Below are 22277 nucleotides of genomic sequence, written 5' to 3'. Positions count from 1 at the left end.
CGGGGAGGGCGCTGCTGTCACCTCGGGGAGGGCGCTGCTGTCACCTCTGGGAGGGCGCTGCTGTCACCTCTGGGAGGACGCTGCTGTCACCTCGGGGAGGGCGCTGCTGTCACCTCGGGGAGGGCGCTGCTGTCACCCCTGGGAGGACGCTGCTGTCACCTCGGGGAGGGCGCTGCTGTCACCTCGGGGAGGGCGCTGCTGTCACCTCGGGGAGGACGCTGCTGTCACCTCGGGGAGGGCGCTGCTGTCACCTCGGGGAGGGCGCTGCTGTCACCTCTGGGAGGACGCTGCTGTCACCTCTGGGAGGGCGCTGCTCTCACCTCTGGGAGGGCGCTGCTCTCACCCCTGGGAGGGCGCTGCTCTCACCTCTGGGAGGGCGCTGCTGTCACCTCTGGGAGGGCGCTGCTGTCACCTCGGGGAGGGCGCTGCTGTCACCTCGGGGAGGGCGCTGCTGTCACCTCGGGGAGGGCGCTGCTGTCACCTCGGGGAGGGCGCTGCTGTCACCCCTGGGAGGACGCTGCTGTCACCTCGGGGAGGGCGCTGCTGTCACCTCGGGGAGGGCGCTGCTGTCACCTCGGGGAGGGCGCTGCTGTCACCTCGGGGAGGGCGCTGCTGTCACCTCGGGGAGGGCGCTGCTGTCACCTCGGGGAGGGCGCTGCTGTCACCTCTGGGAGGGCGCTGCTGTCACCTCTGGGAGGGCGCTGCTGTCACCTCTGGGAGGACGCTGCTGTCACCTCTGGGAGGGCGCTGCTGTCACCTCTGGGAGGGCGCTGCTGTCACCTCTGGGAGGGCGCTGCTGTCACCTCTGGGAGGGCGCTGCTGTCACCTCTGGGAGGACGCTGCTGTCACCTCTGGGAGGGCGCTGCTGTCACCTCTGGGAGGGCGCTGCTGTCACCTCTGGGAGGACGCTGCTGTCACCTCGGGGAGGGCGCTGCTGTCACCTCGGGGAGGACGCTGCTCTCACCTCGGGGAGGACGCTGCTCTCACCTCGGGGAGGGCGCTGCTCTCACCTCTGGGAGGACGCTGCTGTCACCCTCTGGGAGGACGCTGCTGTCACCTCTGGGAGGACGCTGCTGTCACCTCTGGGAGGACGCTGCTGTCACATCTGGGAGGACGCTGCTGTCACCTCTGGGAGGACGCTGCTGTCACCTCTGGGAGGGCGCAGCTGTCACCTCTGGGAGGGCGCTGCTGTCACCTCTGGGAGGACGCTGCTGTCACCTCTGGGAGGACGCTGCTGTCACCTCGGGGAGGGCGCTGCTGTCACCTCGGGGAGGGCGCTGCTGTCACCCCTGGGAGGACGCTGCTGTCACCTCGGGGAGGGCGCTGCTGTCACCTCGGGGAGGGCGCTGCTGTCACCTCGGGGAGGGCGCTGCTGTCACCTCTGGGAGGACGCTGCTGTCACCTCTGGGAGGACGCTGCTGTCACCTCTGGGAGGGCGCTGCTGTCACCTCTGGGAGGGCGCTGCTGTCACCCCTGGGAGGACGCTGCTGTCACCTCGGGGAGGGCGCTGCTGTCACCTCTGGGAGGGCGCTGCTGTCACCTCGGGGAGGGCGCTGCTGTCACCTCGGGGAGGGCGCTGCTGTCACCTCGGGGAGGGCGCTGCTGTCACCTCGGGGAGGGCGCTGCTGTCACCTCGGGGAGGGCGCTGCTGTCACCTCGGGGAGGGCGCTGCTGTCACCTCGGGGAGGGCGCTGCTGTCACCTCTGGGAGGACGCTGCTGTCACCTCTGGGAGGGCGCTGCTCTCACCTCTGGGAGGGCGCTGCTGTCACCCCTGGGAGGACGCTGCTCTCACCTCTGGGAGGGCGCTGCTGTCACCTCTGGGAGGGCGCTGCTGTCACCTCGGGGAGGGCGCTGCTGTCACCTCGGGGAGGGCGCTGCTGTCACCTCGGGGAAGGCGCTGCTGTCACCCCTGGGAGGACGCTGCTGTCACCTCGGGGAGGGCGCTGCTGTCACCTCGGGGAGGGCGCTGCTGTCACCTCGGGGAGGGCGCTGCTGTCACCTCGGGGAGGGCGCTGCTGTCACCTCGGGGAGGGCGCTGCTGTCACCTCGGGGAGGGCGCTGCTGTCACCTCGGGGAGGGCGCTGCTGTCACCTCGGGGAGGGCGCTGCTCTCACCTCGGGGAGGGCGCTGCTCTCACCTCTGGGAGGGCGCTGCTCTCACCTCTGGGAGGGCGCTGCTGTCACCTCTGGGAGGGCGCTGCTGTCACCTCTGGGAGGGCGCTGCTGTCACCTCTGGGAGGACGCTGCTGTCACCTCGGGGAGGGCGCTGCTGTCACCTCTGGGAGGACGCTGCTGTCACCCCTGGGAGGGCGCTGCTGTCACCCCTGGGAGGGCGCTGCTGTCACCTCGGGGAGGGCGCTGCTCTCACCCCTGGGAGGACGCTGCTCTCACCTCTGGGAGGGCGCTGCTGTCACCCCTGGGAGGGCGCTGCTGTCACCTCTGGGAGGGCGCTGCTGTCACCTCGGGGAGGGCGCTGCTGTCACCTCGGGGAGGGCGCTGCTGTCACCTCTGGGAGGGCGCTGCTGTCACCTCTGGGAGGGCGCTGCTGTCACCCCTGGGAGGACGCTGCTGTCACCTCGGGGAGGGCGCTGCTGTCACCTCTGGGAGGGCGCTGCTGTCACCTCGGGGAGGGCGCTGCTGTCACCTCGGGGAGGGCGCTGCTGTCACCTCGGGGAGGGCGCTGCTGTCACCTCGGGGAGGGCGCTGCTGTCACCTCGGGGAGGGCGCTGCTGTCACCTCGGGGAGGGCGCTGCTGTCACCTCGGGGAGGGCGCTGCTGTCACCTCGGGGAGGGCGCTGCTGTCACCTCTGGGAGGACGCTGCTGTCACCTCGGGGAGGGCGCTGCTGTCACCTCGGGGAGGGCGCTGCTGTCACCCCTGGGAGGGCGCTGCTGTCACCTCTGGGAGGGCGCTGCTGTCACCTCGGGGAGGACGCTGCTCTCACCTCGGGGAGGACGCTGCTCTCACCTCGGGGAGGGCGCTGCTGTCACCTCGGGGAGGACGCTGCTGTCACCTCGGGGAGGGCGCTGCTGTCACCTCGGGGAGGGCGCTGCTGTCACCTCTGGGAGGACGCTGCTGTCACCTCGGGGAGGGCGCTGCTGTCACCTCGGGGAGGGCGCTGCTGTCACCCCTGGGAGGGCGCTGCTGTCACCTCGGGGAGGGCGCTGCTGTCACCTCTGGGAGGACGCTGCTGTCACCTCGGGGAGGGCGCTGCTGTCACCTCGGGGAGGGCGCTGCTGTCACCTCGGGGAGGACGCTGCTGTCACCTCAGGGAGGGCGCTGCTGTCACCTCGGGGAGGACCCTGCTGTCATACATCAGGATGCGGACACTGGTGCTATGTGACAACAGAGCTGGGAAATGCTGATTATTGATGATGTCCCCCGGAGGCTGCGTTTTGCCGCCCCTAGTAGTGGGAACCGACACTTCTCGGATCCGGCTGTGAAACTGACAAAGGCTAAAAGAACCGCAGCGTTCCAGCTCACACTGATCAGTTGTACTCGCGTCTTTCAGCATAATTGAAGTCCTGACCGACGGCACTTCCGGGTCAGGGCGATCGCCGGCACTTCCGGGTCAGGGCATGTCACCTGCGTGATCAGGTCAGCTGATCACACTGGTGACGTCACTCGTCAGTGCCGCATAGGCGGCAAACACCGCGGTTGTTAAGCGCTTCAGCGTGAGCTGAAGACACCGAGGAGGAATAAGAATGCGTGAGTGGAGGTATGTATATACGGACACTATAGGGTGAGAGGAGGGGTGTATATACGGACACTATAGGGTGAGGGGAGGGGTGTATATACGGACACTATAGGGTGAGGGGAGGGGTGTATATACGGACACTATAGGGTGAGAGGAGGGGTGTATATACGGACACTATAGGGTGAGGGGAGGGGTGTATATACGGACACTATAGGGTGAGGGGAGGGGTGTATATACGGACACTATAGGGTGAGAGGAGGGGTGTATATACGGACACTATAGGGTGAGGGGAGGGGTGTATATACGGACACTATAGGGTGAGGGGAGGGGTGTATATACGGACACTATAGGGTGAGGGGAGGGGTGTATATACGGACACTATAGGGTGAGGGGAGGGGTGTATATACGGACACTGTAGGGTGAGGGGGAGGTATGTATATACGGACACTATAGGGGGAGGGGTGGGGTGTATATACGGACACTATAGGGTGAGGGGAGGGGTGTATATACGGACACTATAGGGTGAGGGGAGGGGGTGTATATACGGGACACTGTAGGGTGAGGGGAGGGTATGTATATACGGACACTATAGGGGGGGGGGGGGGGGGGGAGGGGGGGGGGGGGGGGGTGGGGTGTATATACGGACACTATAGGGTGAGGGGAGGGGTGTATATACGGACACTATAGGGTGAGGGGAGGGGTGTATATACGGACACTGTAGGGGGAGGGGAGGGGTGTATATACGGACACTATAGGGTGAGGGGAGGGGTGTATATACGGACACTATAGGTAAGGGGAGGGGTGTATATACGGACACTATAGGGTGAGGGGAGGGGTGTATATACGGACACTATAGGGTGAGGGGAGGGGTGTATATACGGACACTATAGGGTGAGGGGAGGGGTGTATATACGGACACTATAGGGTGAGGGGAGGGTGTATATACGGACACTATAGGGTGAGAGGAGGGGTGTATATACGGACACTGTAGGGGGAGGGGAGGGGTGTATATACGGACACTGTAGGGGGAGGGGAGGGGTGTATATACGGACACTGTAGGGTGAGAGGAGGGGTGTATATACGGACACTGTAGGGTGAGGGGAGGGGTGTATATACGGACACTATAGGGTGAGGGGAGGGGTGTATATACGGACACTATAGGGTGAGGGGAGGGGTGTATATACGGACACTATAGGGTGAGGGGAGGGGTGTATATACGGACACTATAGGGTGAGGGGAGGGGTGTATATACGGACACTATAGGGTGAGGGGAGGGGTGTATATACGGACACTATAGGGTGAGGGGAGGGGTGTATATACGGACACTATAGGGTGAGGGGAGGGGTGTATATACGGACACTATAGGGTGAGGGGAGGGGTGTATATACGGACACTATAGGGTGAGGGGAGGGGTGTATATACGGACACTATGGGTGAGGGGAGGGGTGTATATACGGACACTATAGGGTGAGAGGAGGGGTGTATATACGGACACTGTAGGGGGAGGGGAGGGGTGTATATACGGGTGAGAGGAGGGGTGTATATACGGACACTGTAGGGGGAGGGGAGGGGTGTACATACGGACACTGTAGGGTGAGAGGAGGGGTGTACATACGGACACTGTAGGGGGAGGGGAGGGGTGTACATACGGACACTGTAGGGTGAGAGGAGGGGTGTACATACGGAAACTGTAGGGGGAGGGGAGGGGTGTATATACGGACACTGTAGGGGGAGGGGAGGGGTGTATATACGGACACTGTAGGGGGAGGGGTGGGGTGTATATACGGACGCTGTAGGGGGAGGGGTGGGGTGTATATACGGACGCTGTAGGGGGAGGGGTGGGGTGTATATACGGACGCTGTAGGGGGAGGGGTGGGGTGTATATACGGACGCTGTAGGGGGAGGGGTGGGGTGTATATACGGACGCTGTAGGGGGAGGGGTGGGGTGTATATACGGACGCTGTAGGGGGAGGGGTGGGGTGTATATACGGACGCTGTAGGGGGAGGGGTGGGGTGTATATACGGACGCTGTAGGGGGAGGGGTGGGGTGTATATACGGACGCTGTAGGGGGAGGGGTGGGGTGTATATACGGACGCTGTAGGGGGAGGGGTGGGGTGTATATACGGACGCTGTAGGGGGAGGGGTGGGGTGTATATACGGACGCTGTAGGGGGAGGGGTGGGGTGTATATACGGACGCTGTAGGGGGAGGGGTGGGGTGTATATACGGACGCTGTAGGGGGAGGGGGGTGTATATACGGACGCTGTAGGGGGAGGGGTGGGGTGTATATACGGACGCTGTAGGGGGAGGGGGGTGTATATACGGACGCTGTAGGGGGAGGGGTGTATATACGGACGCTGTAGGGGGAGGGTGTATATACGGACGCTGTAGGGGGAGGGGGGGGGTGTATATACGGACGCTGTAGGGGGAGGGGTGTATATACGGACGCTGTAGGGGGAGGGGTGTATGTACGGACGCTGTAGGGGGAGGGGTGTATGTACGGACGCTGTAGGGGGAGGGGTGTATGTACGGACGCTGTAGGGGGAGGGGTGTATGTACGGACGCTGTAGGGGGAGGGGTGTATGTACGGACGCTGTAGGGGGAGGGGTGTATGTACGGACGCTGTAGGGGGAGGGGTGTATGTACGGACGCTGTAGGGGGAGGGGTGTATGTACGGACGCTGTAGGGGGAGGGGTGTATGTACGGACGCTGTAGGGGGAGGGGTGTATGTACGGACGCTGTAGGGGGAGGGGTGTATGTACGGACGCTGTAGGGGGAGGGGTGTATGTACGGACGCTGTAGGGGGAGGGGTGTATGTACGGACGCTGTAGGGGGAGGGGTGTATGTACGGACGCTGTAGGGGGAGGGGTGTATGTACGGACGCTGTAGGGGGAGGGGTGTATGTACGGACGCTGTAGGGGGAGGGGTGTATGTACGGACGCTGTAGGGGGAGGGGTGTATGTACGGACGCTGTAGGGGGAGGGGTGTATGTACGGACGCTGTAGGGGGAGGGGTGTATGTACGGACGCTGTAGGGGGAGGGGTGTATGTACGGACGCTGTAGGGGGAGGGGTGTATGTACGGACGCTGTAGGGGGAGGGGTGTATGTACGGACGCTGTAGGGGGAGGGGTGTATGTACGGACGCTGTAGGGGGAGGGGTGTATGTACGGACGCTGTAGGGGGAGGGGTGTATGTACGGACGCTGTAGGGGGAGGGGTGTATGTACGGACGCTGTAGGGGGAGGGGTGTATGTACGGACGCTGTAGGGGGAGGGGTGTATGTACGGACGCTGTAGGGGGAGGGGTGTATGTACGGACGCTGTAGGGGGAGGGGTGTATGTACGGACGCTGTAGGGGGAGGGGTGTATGTACGGACGCTGTAGGGGGAGGGGTGTATGTACGGACGCTGTAGGGGGAGGGGTGTATGTACGGACGCTGTAGGGGGAGGGGTTTGGGGTGTATGTACGGACGCTGTAGGGGGAGGGGTGTATGTACGGACGCTGTAGGGGGAGGGGTGTATGTACGGACGCTGTAGGGGGAGGGGTGTATGTACGGACGCTGTAGGGGGAGGGGTGTATGTACGGACGCTGTAGGGGGAGGGGTGTATGTACGGACGCTGTAGGGGGAGGGGTGTATGTACGGACGCTGTAGGGGGAGGGGTGTATGTACGGACGCTGTAGGGGGAGGGGTGTATGTACGGACGCTGTAGGGGGAGGGGTGTATGTACGGACGCTGTAGGGGGAGGGGTGTATGTACGGACGCTGTAGGGGGAGGGGTGTATGTACGGACGCTGTAGGGGGAGGGGTGTATGTACGGACGCTGTAGGGGGAGGGGTGTATGTACGGACGCTGTAGGGGGAGGGGTGTATGTACGGACGCTGTAGGGGGAGGGGTGTATGTACGGACGCTGTAGGGGGAGGGGTGTATGTACGGACGCTGTAGGGGGAGGGGTGTATGTACGGACGCTGTAGGGGGAGGGGTGTATGTACGGACGCTGTAGGGGGAGGGGTGTATGTACGGACGCTGTAGGGGGAGGGGTGTATGTACGGACGCTGTAGGGGGAGGGGTGTATGTACGGACGCTGTAGGGGGAGGGGTGTATGTACGGACGCTGTAGGGGGAGGGGTGTATGTACGGACGCTGTAGGGGGAGGGGTGTATGTACGGACGCTGTAGGGGGAGGGGTGTATGTACGGACGCTGTAGGGGGAGGGGTGTATGTACGGACGCTGTAGGGGGAGGGGTGTATGTACGGACGCTGTAGGGGGAGGGGTGTATGTACGGACGCTGTAGGGGGAGGGGTGTATGTACGGACGCTGTAGGGGGAGGGGTGTATGTACGGACGCTGTAGGGGGAGGGGTGTATGTACGGACGCTGTAGGGGGAGGGGTGTATGTACGGACGCTGTAGGGGGAGGGGTGTATGTACGGACGCTGTAGGGGGAGGGGTGTATGTACGGACGCTGTAGGGGGAGGGGTGTATGTACGGACGCTGTAGGGGGAGGGGTGTATGTACGGACGCTGTAGGGGGAGGGGTGTATGTACGGACGCTGTAGGGGGAGGGGTGTATGTACGGACGCTGTAGGGGGAGGGGTGTATGTACGGACGCTGTAGGGGGAGGGGTGTATGTACGGACGCTGTAGGGGGAGGGGTGTATGTACGGACGCTGTAGGGGGAGGGGTGTATGTACGGACGCTGTAGGGGGAGGGGTGTATGTACGGACGCTGTAGGGGGAGGGGTGTATGTACGGACGCTGTAGGGGGAGGGGTGTATGTACGGACGCTGTAGGGGGAGGGGTGTATGTACGGACGCTGTAGGGGGAGGGGTGTATGTACGGACGCTGTAGGGGGAGGGGTGTATGTACGGACGCTGTAGGGGGAGGGGTGTATGTACGACGCTGTAGGGGGAGGGGTGTATGTACGGACGCTGTAGGGGGAGGGGTGTATGTAAGGACGCTGTAGGGGGAGGGGTGTATGTAAGGACGCTGTAGGGGGAGGGGTGTATGTAAGGACGCTGTAGGGGGAGGGGTGTATGTAAGGACGCTGTAGGGGGAGGGGTGTATGTACGGACGCTGTAGGGGGAGGGGTGTATGTACGGACGCTGTAGGGGGAGGGGTGTATGTACGGACGCTGTAGGGGGAGGGGTGTATGTACGGACGCTGTAGGGGGAGGGGTGTATGTACGGACGCTGTAGGGGGAGGGGTGTATGTACGGACGCTGTAGGGGGAGGGGTGTATGTACGGACGCTGTAGGGGGAGGGGTGTATGTACGGACGCTGTAGGGGGAGGGGTGTATGTACGGACGCTGTAGGGGGAGGGGTGTATGTACGGACGCTGTAGGGGAGGGGTGTATGTACGGACGCTGTAGGGGGAGGGGTGTATGTACGGACGCTGTAGGGGGAGGGGTGTATGTACGGACGCTGTAGGGGGAGGGGTGTATGTACGGACGCTGTAGGGGGAGGGGTGTATGTACGGACGCTGTAGGGGGAGGGGTGTATGTACGGACGCTGTAGGGGGAGGGGTGTATGTACGGACGCTGTAGGGGGAGGGGTGTATGTACGGACGCTGTAGGGGGAGGGGTGTATGTACGGACGCTGTAGGGGGAGGGGTGTATGTACGGACGCTGTAGGGGGAGGGGTGTATGTACGGACGCTGTAGGGGGAGGGGTGTATGTACGGACGCTGTAGGGGAGGGGTGTATGTACGGACGCTGTAGGGGGAGGGGTGTATGTACGGACGCTGTAGGGGGAGGGGTGTATGTACGGACGCTGTAGGGGGAGGGGTGTATGTACGGACGCTGTAGGGGGAGGGGTGTATGTACGGACGCTGTAGGGGGAGGGGTGTATGTACGGACGCTGTAGGGGGAGGGGTGTATGTACGGACGCTGTAGGGGGAGGGGTGTATGTACGGACGCTGTAGGGGGAGGGGTGTATGTACGGACGCTGTAGGGGGAGGGGTGTATGTACGGACGCTGTAGGGGGAGGGGTGTATGTACGGACGCTGTAGGGGGAGGGGTGTATGTACGGACGCTGTAGGGGGAGGGGTGTATGTACGGACGCTGTAGGGGGAGGGGTGTATGTACGGACGCTGTAGGGGGAGGGGTGTATGTACGGACGCTGTAGGGGGAGGGGTGTATGTACGGACGCTGTAGGGGGAGGGGTGTATGTACGGACGCTGTAGGGGGAGGGGTGTATGTACGGACGCTGTAGGGGGAGGGGTGTATGTACGGACGCTGTAGGGGGAGGGGTGTATGTACGGACGCTGTAGGGGGAGGGGTGTATGTACGGACGCTGTAGGGGGAGGGGTGTATGTACGGACGCTGTAGGGGGAGGGGTGTATGTACGGACGCTGTAGGGGGAGGGGTGTATGTACGGACGCTGTAGGGGGAGGGGTGTATGTACGGACGCTGTAGGGGGAGGGGTGTATGTACGGACGCTGTAGGGGGAGGGGTGTATGTACGGACGCTGTAGGGGGAGGGGTGTATGTACGGACGCTGTAGGGGGAGGGGTGTATGTACGGACGCTGTAGGGGGAGGGGTGTATGTACGGACGCTGTAGGGGGAGGGGTGTATGTACGGACGCTGTAGGGGGAGGGGTGTATGTACGGACGCTGTAGGGGGAGGGGTGTATGTACGGACGCTGTAGGGGGAGGGGTGTATGTACGGACGCTGTAGGGGGAGGGGTGTATGTACGGACGCTGTAGGGGGAGGGGTGTATGTACGGACGCTGTAGGGGGAGGGGTGTATGTACGGACGCTGTAGGGGGAGGGGTGTATGTACGGACGCTGTAGGGGGAGGGGTGTATGTACGGACGCTGTAGGGGGAGGGGTGTATGTACGGACGCTGTAGGGGGAGGGGTGTATGTACGGACGCTGTAGGGGGAGGGGTGTATGTACGGACGCTGTAGGGGGAGGGGTGTATGTACGGACGCTGTAGGGGGAGGGGTGTATGTACGGACGCTGTAGGGGGAGGGGTGTATGTACGGACGCTGTAGGGGGAGGGGTGTATGTACGGACGCTGTAGGGGGAGGGGTGTATGTACGGACGCTGTAGGGGGAGGGGTGTATGTACGGACGCTGTAGGGGGAGGGGTGTATGTACGGACGCTGTAGGGGGAGGGGTGTATGTACGGACGCTGTAGGGGGAGGGGTGTATGTACGGACGCTGTAGGGGGAGGGGTTGTATGTACGGACGCTGTAGGGGGAGGGGTGTATGTACGGACGCTGTAGGGGGAGGGGTGTATGTACGGACGCTGTAGGGGGAGGGGTGTATGTACGGACGCTGTAGGGGGAGGGGTGTATGTACGGACGCTGTAGGGGGAGGGGTGTATGTACGGACGCTGTAGGGGGAGGGGTGTATGTACGGACGCTGTAGGGGGAGGGGTGTATGTACGGACGCTGTAGGGGGAGGGGTGTATGTACGGACGCTGTAGGGGGAGGGGTGTATGTACGGACGCTGTAGGGGGAGGGGTGTATGTACGGACGCTGTAGGGGGAGGGGTGTATGTACGGACGCTGTAGGGGGAGGGGTGTATGTACGGACGCTGTAGGGGGAGGGGTGTATGTACGGACGCTGTAGGGGGAGGGGTGTATGTACGGACGCTGTAGGGGGAGGGGTGTATGTACGGACGCTGTAGGGGGAGGGGTGTATGTACGGACGCTGTAGGGGGAGGGGTGTATGTACGGACGCTGTAGGGGGAGGGGTGTATGTACGGACGCTGTAGGGGGAGGGGTGTATGTACGGACGCTGTAGGGGGGAGGGGTGTATGTACGGACGCTGTAGGGGGAGGGGGTGTATGTACGGACGCTGTAGGGGGAGGGGTGTATGTACGGACGCTGTAGGGGGAGGGGTGTATGTACGGACGCTGTAGGGGGAGGGGTGTATGTACGGACGCTGTAGGGGGAGGGGTGTATGTACGGACGCTGTAGGGGGAGGGGTGTATGTACGGACGCTGTAGGGGGAGGGGTGTATGTACGGACGCTGTAGGGGGAGGGGTGTATGTACGGACGCTGTAGGGGGAGGGGTGTATGTACGGACGCTGTAGGGGGAGGGGTGTATGTACGGACGCTGTAGGGGGAGGGGTGTATGTACGGACGCTGTAGGGGGAGGGGTGTATGTACGGACGCTGTAGGGGGAGGGGTGTATGTACGGACGCTGTAGGGGGAGGGGTGTATGTACGGACGCTGTAGGGGGAGGGGTGTATGTACGGACGCTGTAGGGGGAGGGGTGTATGTACGGACGCTGTAGGGGGAGGGGTGTATGTACGGACGCTGTAGGGGGAGGGGTGTATGTACGGACGCTGTAGGGGGAGGGGTGTATGTACGGACGCTGTAGGGGGAGGGGTGTATGTACGGACGCTGTAGGGGGGGGGGGGGTGTATGTACGGACGCTGTAGGGGGGGGGGGGGTGTATGTACGGACGCTGTAGGGGGGGGGAGGGGTGTATGTACGGACGCTGTAGGGGGGGGGGAGGGGTGTATGTAGACGCTGTAGGGGGGGGGGAGGGGTGTATGTACGGACGCTGTAGGGGGGGGGGGAGGGGTGTATGTACGGACGCTGTAGGGGGGGGGGGAGGGGTGTATGTACGGACGCTGTAGGGGGAGGGGTGTATGTACGGACGCTGTAGGGGGAAGGGGTGTATATGCGGACGCTGTAGGGGGAAGGGGTGTATATGCGGACGCTGTAGGGGGAGGGGGAAGGGGTGTATATGCGGACGCTATAGGGGGAGGGGGAAGGGGTGTATATGCGGACGCGGGAGGGGGAAGGGGTGTATATGCGGACGCGGGAGGGGGAAGGGGTGTATATGCGGACGCGGGAGGGGGAGGGGGAAGGGGTGTATATGCGGACGCTGGAGGGGGAGGGGGAAGGGGTGTATATGCGGACGCTGGAGGGGGAGGGGGAAGGGGTGTATATGCGGACGCTGGAGGGGGAGGGGTGTATATACGGACGCTGGAGGGGGAGGGGTGTATATACGGACGCGGGAGGGGGAGGGGTGTATATACGGACGCTGGAGGGGGAGGGGTGTATATACGGACGCTGTAGGGGGAGGGGTGTATATACGGACGCTGTAGGGGGAGGGGTGTATATACGGACGCTGTAGGGGGAGGGGTGTATATACGGACGCTGTAGGGGGAGGGGTGTATATACGGACGCTGTAGGGGGAGGGGTGTATATACGGACGCTGTAGGGGGAGGGTTGTATATACGGACGCTGTAGGGGGAGGGTTGTATATACGGACGCTGTAGGGGGAGGGGTGTATATGCGGACGCTGTAGGGGGAGGGGTGTATATGCGGACGCTGTAGGGGGAGGGGTGTATATGCGGACGCTGTAGGGGGAGGGGTGTATATGCGGTCGCTGTAGGGGGAGGGGTGTATATGCGGTCGCTGTAGGGGGAGGGGGAAGGGGTGTATATGCGGACGCTGTAGGGGGAGGGGGAAGGGGTGTATATGCGGACGCTGTAGGGGGAGGGGGAGGGGTGTATATGCGGACGCTGTAGGGGGAGGGGGAAGGGGTGTATATGCGGACGCTGTAGGGGGAGGGGGAAGGGGTGTATATGCGGACGCTGTAGGGGGAGGGGGAAGGGGTGTATATGCGGACGCTGGAGGGGGAGGGGGAAGGGGTGTATATGCGGACGCTGGAGGGGGAGGGGGAGGGGTGTATATGCGGACGCTGGAGGGGGAGGGGTGTATATGCGGACGCTGTAGGGGGAGGGGTGTATATGCGGACGCTGGAGGGGGAGGGGTGTATATGCGGACGCTGTAGGGGGAGGGGTGTATATGCGGACGCTGTAGGGGGAGGGGTGTATATACGGACGCTGTAGGGGGAGGGGTGTATATACGGACGCTGTAGGGGGAGGGGTGTATATACGGACGCTGTAGGGGGAGGGGTGTATATACGGACGCTGTAGGGGGAGGGGTGTATATACGGACGCTGTAGGGGGAGGGGTGTATATACGGACGCTGTAGGGGGAGGGGTGTATATACGGACGCTGTAGGGGGAGGGGTGTATATACGGACGCTGTAGGGGGAGGGGTGTATATACGGACGCTGTAGGGGAGGGGTGTATATACGGACGCTGTAGGGGGAGGGGTGTATATGCGGACGCTGTAGGGGGAGGGGTGTATATGCGGACGCTGTAGGGGGAGGGGTGTATATGCGGACGCTGTAGGGGGAGGGGTGTATATGCGGACGCTGTAGGGGGAGGGGTGTATATGCGGACGCTGTAGGGGGAGGGGGAAGGGGTGTATATGCGGACGCTGTAGGGGGAGGGGGAAGGGGTGTATATGCGGACGCTGTAGGGGAAGGGGGAAGGGGTGTATATGCGGACGCTGTAGGGGGAGGGGGAAGGGGTGTATATGCGGACGCGGGAGGGGGAAGGGGTGTATATGCGGACGCTGGAGGGGGAGGGTTGTATATGCGGACGCTGGAGGGGGAGGGGTGTATATGCGGACGCTGGAGGGGGAGGGGTGTATATGCGGACGCTGGAGGGGGAGGGGTGTATATGCGGACGCTGGAGGGGGAGGGGTGTATATGCGGACGCTGTAGGGGGAGGGGTGTATATGCGGACGCTGGAGGGGGAGGGGTGTATATGCGGACGCTGTAGGGGGAGGGGTGTATATGCGGACGCTGTAGGGGGAGGGGTGTATATACGGACGCTGTAGGGGGAGGGGTGTATATACGGACGCTGTAGGGGGAGGGGTGTATATACGGACGCTGTAGGGGGAGGGGTGTATATACGGACGCTGTAGGGGGAGGGGTGTATATACGGACGCTGTAGGGGGAGGGGTGTATATACGGACGCTGTAGGGGAGGGGTGTATATACGGACGCTGTAGGGGAGGGGTGTATATACGGACGCTGTAGGGGGAGGGGTGTATATGCGGACGCTGTAGGGGGAGGGGTGTATATGCGGACGCTGTAGGGGGAGGGGTGTATATGCGGACGCTGTAGGGGGAGGGGTGTATATGCGGACGCTGTAGGGGGAGGGGTGTATATGCGGACGCTGTAGGGGGAGGGGTGTATATGCGGACGCTGTAGGGGGAGGGGGAAGGGGTGTATATGCGGACGCTGTAGGGGGAGGGGGAAGGGGTGTATATGCGGACGCTGTAGGGGGAGGGGGAAGGGGTGTATATGCGGACGCTGTAGGGGGAGGGGGAGGGGTGTATATGCGGACGCTGTAGGGGGAGGGGTGTGTATACGGACGCTGTAGGGGGAGGGGTGTGTATACGGACGCTGTAGGGGGAGGGGTGTGTATACGGACGCTGTAGGGGGAGGGGTGTGTATACGGACGCGGGAGGGGGAGGGGTGTGTATACGGACGCGGGAGGGGGAGGGGTGTGTATACGGACGCGGGAGGGGGAGGGGTGTGTATACGGACGCGGGAGGGGGAGGGGTGTGTATACGGACGCGGGAGGGGGAGGGGTGTGTATACGGACGCGGGAGGGGGAGGGGTGTGTATACGGACGCGGGAGGGGGAGGGGTGTGTACACGGAAGCGGGAGGGGGAGGGGTGTGTACACGGACGCGGGAGGGGGAGGGGTGTGTACACGGACGCGGGAGGGGGAGGGGTGTGTACACGGACGCGGGAGGGGGAGGGGTGTGTAGACGGACGCGGGAGGGGGAGGGGAGGGGTGTGTACACGGACGCTGTAGGGGGAGGGGAAGGGGTGTGTACACGGACGCTGTAGGGGGAGGGGAGGGGTGTGTACACGGACGCTTTAGGGGGAGGGGAGGGGTGTGTACACGGACGCTGTAGGGGGAGGGGTGTATACACGGACGCTGTAGGGGGAGGGTTGGGGTGTATACACGGACGCTGTAGGGGGAGGGTTGAATACACGGACGCTGTAGGGGGAGGGTTGAATACCCGGACACTGTAGGGTGAGGGGGAAGTGCATAGACGGATACTATAGAGTGAGGGGGCAGTGCATACATACAGTATGGGGGGAAATAAATTTGAGGACACCATATGGGGAGCGAGGGGGGAATTTGAGGACGCCATATGGGAGCGAGGGGGGAATTTGAGGACGCCATATGGGGAGCGAGGGGGGAATTTGAGGACGCCATATGGGGAGGGAGGGGGGAATTTGAGGACGCCATATGGGGGAGGGAGGGGGGAATTTGAGGACGCCATATGGGGAGGGAGGGGGGAATTTGAGGACGCCATATGGGGAGGGAGGGGGGAATTTGAGGACGCCATATGGGGAGGGAGGGGGGAATTTGAGGACGCCATATGGGGAGCGAGGGGGGAATTTGAGGACGCCATATGGGGAGCGAGGGGGGAATTTGAGGACGCCATATGGGGAGCGAGGGGGGGAATTTGAGGACGCCATATGGGGAGCGAGGGGGGAATTTGAGGACGCCATATGGGGAGCGAGGGGGGAATTTGAGGACGCCATATGGGGAGCGAGGGGGGAATTTGAGGACGCCATATGGGGAGCGAGGGGGGAATTTGAGGACGCCATATGGGGAGCGAGGGGGGAATTTGAGGTCGCCATATGGGGAGCGAGGGGGGAATTTGAGGACGCCATATGGGGAGCGAGGGGGGAATTTGAGGACGCCATATGGGGAGCGAGGGGGGAATTTGAGGACGCCATATGGGGAGCGAGGGGGGAATTTGAGGACGCCATATGGGGAGCGAGGGGGGAATTTGAGGACGCCATATGGGGAGCGAGGGGGGAATTTGAGGACGCCATATGGGGAGCGAGGGGGGAATTTGAGGACGCCATATGGGGAGCGAGGTGTAAAATGTTTTTCACACGATATGGTGAGCAATGGGGCAGGATGGGTGAGGACACAGTATGGAGAGAGAGGAGGTGATAAGTGCGGAGGTAGTTAGGAGACAGTATAGGATGAGAGAAATGAGAGGGGGCAAAGAATAAAGACTGGGTAGTGGTGGTATAGAGAGAGGGCAGCATGGGGGGACAGTGTGAGGCCATAGCGAGGAGGAGTGTGTGATTAGGGGTCACAATATAAAGACTGAGCAGTATAGGGGGCCACTGTGTAAAGGACAGTGTGAAGAGGTGGCTCCGTATGGAAAGGAGAGGGCAATGTGGAGGGCATGCACCATTAGAGGGACAGGGCGTGCGAGACATTTGTGCAGAGAGCAGTGAGGGATAATTATTTATTCAGGGACACAGTGTAGGGCAGATATCTTTATATAGGAGTATTGTAATCATCCTGCTATTTTTAAGGGTATTGTGCCAGGATGTGCTGCAGAAGAGTGGAGAGGATGGAAGTCTGCAGAGACGAGCTGTGGGTGGGAAAAGTCATGACGTCTGGACAAGATGATGAAAAGAAAGAGAACAATTCCGATTAGAGACATCTATTATAAGGTACCTGAATGTAAATGTTTATTTGAGATACTGACTAATTCTCATCAGTACTGAGGTTCCTGTATGTTCTGCAGTCTGGTGATGACTGATCAGTACCTCCTTACCATTGTTACTGAAAGTTGTAGGTTCATGCAGTACAAATGTATATGGGTCTGACTTGACATTGCAATTGAGATACCACGTACTGCTGGTGGTTCTGGTGATGTATTTCTTTACTGATGAGGGTTTTGATGCTGTGTTTCTGTACTGATGGGGTTAAATGGATGTAGTTTTGTAGTGAAGGGAGTTATATGGATGTAGTTCTGCACTGCTGGGGGTTCTGGTGATGAATTTCTGCACTGTTGGTGGTTGTGATGCTGTGTTTCTGTACTGATGGGGGTTCTAATTATGTATTTCTGTACTTCCGGTGTTTCTGGTGATGTATACCTGTGCTGTTATTAGTTCTGACCCTGTACACAAGTAAGAATTCATAACTTGTAATATTATGTTATACATGGCTATGTAGGTTGGCCACTACTTTACAGTGATGATCTATCCTTAGGATTGGTCATCATTGTCTGACTAGCTGGTGTCTGATTCCTGGCTCCCCGCGGATCGGCTATCCTTGGTGCTGATGGTGGCAGCAGGTGGCCGCAATGCTCAGTTCCAGAGCTTCCTGTCTTCTGATAGGGGCTGCACATCCGCCTCATTGATTTGAATAGGATTGGATGTGCAGTACCCGGCCACCATTGGAAGACTGAGCAGATCCGGAATTGAGCATTTCTGGCTGCCTGCACCTAGAAGGATCGAGTGGCTGGAGTGTCGGGTGGCGGATCCCGGCCGATCAGTTATTAATAACCTATCCCGAGGACAAGTCATTAATGTTAAAATAGTGTTCCAGCTAACAAGTTAAAGTTTACTATGTTAGTGTTTAAGAGCATTAAAGGGGTTGTCCAAGATTGTGATGAGTCTGCAGACACTGTCAAGATTCTCTGGTGCCGGCGGAGAGAGGTCCCGAAAGCACCATTATGGGATTTACATACATGTAGTCACGTGCCAACTAGACATGCATGACCTCGATGAAAATGAAGTGAGGCTGGACATGTCTAGTCAGGATGTGGCCAGAAGGAAACATATCGCATTCTTGTGCTCACATCAATGTCCACTCTCGCCACTGGCAACGGAGAAGCCTGAAAGTGTGCGGTGCGCGCTGTGACGATTCAGACGCCTGCAGTGACTGTGCGCAAATCACGACTACCCAAACAGCGGGAAGGAGGGCACCACACAATATTCTTGCTCTGGTGTCGGGAAGCCTAGATACACCTCTGCCTAATGCTTGTTATAGAAAGGAATTCTGCACCCCTTAACACGAGTGGACATATCATTGGTGCAAACTGTGCAGCCATACAAGAGGTAAGGGGACCCCCTCCCCTAAAGCTGCAAGCATCTTCTTTCATTTCTCCAATAGAATGCAGTATTGGACAGCAAAGGGTCAATACACTATTATTACATAGGAGCCCTCTTCTTGGCAGAGTACATTAGGATAATACTTCCAAGACTGTGCATGCTTTGAGCCGGGGGTTTGCACTGATGACCCAGGAGGTCCATTTCAACGCTATAATTCTTTGATTCTATGTGCTTTAGGCCCCTTTCACACGTCAGTGATTCTGGGACGTATAAGGCCCCTTTCACACGTCAGTGATTCTGGTACGTATAAGGCCCCTTTCACACGTCAGTGATTCTGGGACGTATAAGACCCCTTTCACACGTCAGTGATTCTGGGACGTATAAGGCCCCTTTCACACGTCAGTGATTCTGGGACGTATAAGGCCCCTTTCACACGTCAGTGATTCTGGTACGTATAAGGCCCCTTTCACACGTCAGTGATTCTGGGACGTATAAGACCCCTTTCACACGTCAGTGATTCTGGTACGTATAAGGCCCCTTTCACACGTCAGTGATTCTATGTGCTTTAGGCCCCTTTCACACGTCAGTGATTCTGGGACGTATAAGGCCCCTTTCACACGTCAGTGATTCTGGTACGTATAAGGCCCCTTTCACACGTCAGTGATTCTGGGACGTATAAGACCCCTTTCACACGTCAGTGATTCTGGGACGTATAAGGCCCCTTTCACACGTCAGTGATTCTGGGACGTATAAGGCCCCTTTCACACGTCAGTGATTCTGGGACGTATAAGGCCCCTTTCACACGTCAGTGATTCTGGGATGTATAAGGCCCCTTTCACACGTCAGTGATTCTGGGACGTGTAAGGCCCCTTTCACACGTCAGTGATTCTGGGACGTGTAAGGCCCCTTTCACACGTCAGTGATTCTGGGACGTGTAAGGCCCCTTTCACACGTCAGTGATTCTGGGACGTATAAGGCCCCTTTCACACGTCAGTGATTCTGGGACGTATAAGGCCCCTTTCACACGTCAGTGATTCTGGGACGTATAAGGCCCCTTTCACACGTCAGTGATTCTGGGACGTGTAAGGCCCCTTTCACACGTCAGTGATTCTATGTGCTTTAGGCCCCTTTCACACGTCAGTGATTCTGGGACGTGTAAGGCCCCTTTCACACGTCAGTGATTCTGGTACGTGTAAGGCCCCTTTCACACGTCAGTGATTCTGGGACGTATAAGGCCCCTTTCACACGTCAGTGATTCTGGGACGTATAAGGCCCCTTTCACACGTCAGTGATTCTGGGACGTGTAAGGCCCCTTTCACACGTCAGTGATTCTGGGACGTGTAAGGCCCCTTTCACACGTCAGTGATTCTGGGACGTATAAGGCCCCTTTCACACGTCAGTGATTCTGGTACGTATAAGGCCCCTTTCACACGTCAGTGATTCTATGTGCTTTAGGCCCCTTTCACACGTCAGTGATTCTGGTACGTATAAGGCCCCTTTCACACGTCAGTGATTCTGGGACGTATAAGGCCCCTTTCACACGTCAGTGATTCTGGGACGTATAAGGCCCCTTTCACACGTCAGTGATTCTGGGACGTATAAGGCCCCTTTCACACGTCAGTGATTCTGGGACGTATAAGGCCCCTTTCACACGTCAGTGATTCTGGGACGTATAAGGCCCCTTTCACACGTCAGTGATTCTGGGACGTGTAAGGCCCCTTTCACACGTCAGTGATTCTGGGACGTGTAAGGCCCCTTTCACACGTCAGTGATTCTGGTACGTATAAGACCCCTTTCACACGTCAGTGATTCTGGGACGTATAAGGCCCCTTTCACACGTCAGTGATTCTGGGACGTATAAGGCTCCTTTCACACGTCAGTGATTCTGGGACGTATAAGGCCCCTTTCACACGTCAGTGATTCTGGGACGTATAAGGCCCCTTTCACACGTCAGTGATTCTGGGACGTATAAGGCCCCTTTCACACGTCAGTGATTCTGGGACGTATAAGGCCCCTTTCACACGTCAGTGATTCTGGGACGTATAAGGCCCCTTTCACACGTCAGTGATTCTGGGACGTATAAGGCCCCTTTCACACGTCAGTGATTCTGGGACGTATAAGGCCCCTTTCACACGTCAGTGATTCTGGGACGTATAAGACCCCTTTCACACGTCAGTGATTCTGGGACGTATAAGGCCCCTTTCACACGTCAGTGATTCTGGGACGTATAAGGCCCCTTTCACACGTCAGTGATTCTGGGACGTATAAGGCCCCTTTCACACGTCAGTGATTCTGGTACGTATAAGGCCCCTTTCACACGTCAGTGATTCTGGGACGTGTAAGGCCCCTTTCACACGTCAGTGATTCTGGGACGTGTAAGGCCCCTTTCACACGTCAGTGATTCTGGGACGTATAAGGCCCCTTTCACACGTCAGTGATTCTGGGACGTATAAGGCCCCTTTCACACGTCAGTGATTCTGGGACGTATAAGGCCCCTTTCACACGTCAGTGATTCTGGGACGTGTAAGGCCCCTTTCACACGTCAGTGATTCTATGTGCTTTAGGCCCCTTTCACACGTCAGTGATTCTGGGACGTGTAAGGCCCCTTTCACACGTCAGTGATTCTGGTACGTGTAAGGCCCCTTTCACACGTCAGTGATTCTGGGACGTATAAGGCCCCTTTCACACGTCAGTGATTCTGGGACGTATAAGGCCCCTTTCACACGTCAGTGATTCTGGGACGTGTAAGGCCCCTTTCACACGTCAGTGATTCTGGGACGTGTAAGGCCCCTTTCACACGTCAGTGATTCTGGTACGTATAAGGCCCCTTTCACACGTCAGTGATTCTGGTACGTATAAGGCCCCTTTCACACGTCAGTGATTCTATGTGCTTTAGGCCCCTTTCACACGTCAGTGATTCTGGTACGTATAAGGCCCCTTTCACACGTCAGTGATTCTGGGACGTATAAGGCCCCTTTCACACGTCAGTGATTCTGGGACGTATAAGGCCCCTTTCACACGTCAGTGATTCTGGGACGTATAAGGCCCCTTTCACACGTCAGTGATTCTGGGACGTATAAGGCCCCTTTCACACGTCAGTGATTCTGGGACGTGTAAGGCCCCTTTCACACGTCAGTGATTCTGGGACGTGTAAGGCCCCTTTCACACGTCAGTGATTCTGGTACGTATAAGACCCCTTTCACACGTCAGTGATTCTGGGACGTATAAGGCCCCTTTCACACGTCAGTGATTCTGGGACGTATAAGGCTCCTTTCACACGTCAGTGATTCTGGGACGTATAAGGCCCCTTTCACACGTCAGTGATTCTGGGACGTATAAGGCCCCTTTCACACGTCAGTGATTCTGGGACGTATAAGGCCCCTTTCACACGTCAGTGATTCTGGGACGTATAAGGCCCCTTTCACACGTCAGTGATTCTGGGACGTATAAGGCCCCTTTCACACGTCAGTGATTCTGGGACGTATAAGGCCCCTTTCACACGTCAGTGATTCTGGGACGTATAAGGCCCCTTTCACACGTCAGTGATTCTGGGACGTATAAGGCCCCTTTCACACGTCAGTGATTCTGGGACGTATAAGGCCCCTTTCACACGTCAGTGATTCTGGGACGTATAAGGCCCCTTTCACACGTCAGTGATTCTATGTGCTTTAGGCCCCTTTCACACGTCAGTGATTCTGGGACGTATAAGGCCCCTTTCACACGTCAGTGATTCTGGTACGTGTAAGGCCCCTTTCACACGTCAGTGATTCTGGGACGTATAAGACCCCTTTCACACGTCAGTGATTCTGGGACGTGTAAGGCCCCTTTCACACGTCAGTGATTCTGGGACGTATAAGGCCCCTTTCACACGTCAGTGATTCTGG

At 59.4% G+C, this 22277-nt stretch overlaps 1 protein-coding gene and 1 long non-coding RNA gene across 5 annotated transcripts in view; one reads left to right on the top strand and one right to left on the bottom strand.

Annotated features, from left to right (window-relative positions):
* IQSEC1 (IQ motif and Sec7 domain ArfGEF 1) overlaps positions 1-22277 on the bottom strand; it is a 1387106-nt gene that overhangs the window by 1116255 nt on the left and 248574 nt on the right. The window lies entirely within an intron of this gene.
* Positions 3637-22277, top strand: part of LOC142249048 (uncharacterized) — a 176722-nt gene continuing 158081 nt past the window's right edge. Inside the window, exons 1-2 of the long non-coding RNA XR_012724982.1 lie at positions 3637-3717; positions 16867-17007. This is a non-coding gene — a long non-coding RNA (uncharacterized LOC142249048). The remainder of the gene's footprint in view (positions 3718-16866; positions 17008-22277) is intronic.

Source organism: Anomaloglossus baeobatrachus, chromosome 8 (assembly GCF_048569485.1).
Source record: "Anomaloglossus baeobatrachus isolate aAnoBae1 chromosome 8, aAnoBae1.hap1, whole genome shotgun sequence".
NCBI lineage: Eukaryota > Metazoa > Chordata > Amphibia > Anura > Aromobatidae > Anomaloglossus > Anomaloglossus baeobatrachus.
This window is presented reverse-complemented; position numbering and strand designations above follow the sequence as displayed.